Consider the following 1,392-nt stretch of genomic DNA (forward strand, 5'->3'; position numbering starts at 1 on the left):
GGCCAGTGGGGTCTGTGAAACTCAGAATTTCCCATGTCCAGAGCAGTGGGTGTAGACTGTGAGCAGAGACAAAGTTTCTGTAATGATGATAGCTCGCTGCCCTTCGATGCTTCAATAGCAACAGCTGTGGCAGTTATGCTTCCAGGTACCCACTGCCACACATGCCTTTTCCAAGGCCATTGATTCCTGGCAGCCAACAGGAAGCCAGGCCCAGCAGATATTTCCCTCAGCCTTTTCTGGAAACCATGTCCTGGGATGCTGAGGCTAGAGTGGGGAGAAGATTGACTTACAACTATGCTGTAGCTCTGCCATGTTTTGGGGATTAAACTACAGGTAACCACGTGCGCCAGTCCTTGGATCATCTTCCCAGGTCCTCCAACCCCAGCCCTTACTCTTCAGACCCCAGGAGAGTAAAAAAGACATGTTGGTAAAGTGAACAGGCCCGGCCTCTCCATGACTGTCTTTGTTCAGTTCTGGGCCACTGATCCCTGCATGGAACTCATGGGGCTATCTGCTCACTTTTCCCTGCCTCTCTATACCCCAAGAGGAATCCTGGGCAACACTTTCCTTTGTCTCTTTAACAGAAAAGTAAACCTCAGGTCAAAGGAGTAGAGAAACTAGCCCTGAGTCCTTCAACTAGGTGGCAGAATTGTGGGAACTGTCTGGTGTATGTCACCCTGAGATTCAGCTCAGGAAGCCCTTGGGCCAAGATCAACCTTGCCCTCCTGCTACATCATCTACTGTATAAACAAACCCTGAGACCTGGAAAGGCACCAAGTTTGAAAAGGTCCTAACTACCTGAAGGAGGTAGTCTGCTATTACAGAAACTTTTCACTGCCTGTACTTGCAGAGAGGGTATATGAAAAGCAGCACCTGTAGGAAAGGAGAATAATCTGTATTCACAGGCATTAGGGCCCCCCAAAAACCTTGTTTGCCTGTCCATAAGACATTCAGCACATATAATAAAATTGGAATGATAACAGAGAAGACTAGCATGGCCCCTGCACAAGGATGACACACAAATTCATAAAGCATTCCACATTTTTTAAAAAAGGGGGGATGTAACATAAATATTGAGACACGACTTCAGCTGACATTTTAAAGATTGCTCAGATTTAACATTTGTGTGGATTCAAATCTTCTTTGTCTAGTTTTACAGGATAATTATTACTCACTTTTCTCTCAGAAAGATTACTCAGATTTATAAACACACCTTATTAGGAACATTTGCATAGATTCCAAGTATTCTCTATTTAGTCTTACTGAATAATGACTCACTCTCAAATCTAAGTTTACTGTTAGCCTACATACACTCACTGGAAGACTGACCTTGCTCATTGAGGGACCTCATATAACAAAAGCAGCTCAAAATCGAAACTGCCCTGCGTCAGA

The 1,392-nt window shown here is 44.6% G+C and overlaps 1 non-coding gene across 1 annotated transcript; it reads left to right on the forward strand.

The window, feature by feature from the left end:
• The first annotated feature begins 937 nt into the window (after nucleotides 1-937).
• On the forward strand, nucleotides 938-1,046 carry LOC126033101 (U6 spliceosomal RNA). The gene has a single exon (XR_007504256.1). It is a non-coding gene; the product is annotated as a U6 spliceosomal RNA (small nuclear RNA).
• Nucleotides 1,047-1,392: the final 346 nt, after the last annotated feature.

The sequence above is a fragment of the Suncus etruscus genome, chromosome 16 (genome assembly GCF_024139225.1).
Source record: "Suncus etruscus isolate mSunEtr1 chromosome 16, mSunEtr1.pri.cur, whole genome shotgun sequence".
In the NCBI taxonomy this organism is placed as follows: Eukaryota; Metazoa; Chordata; class Mammalia; order Eulipotyphla; family Soricidae; genus Suncus; species Suncus etruscus.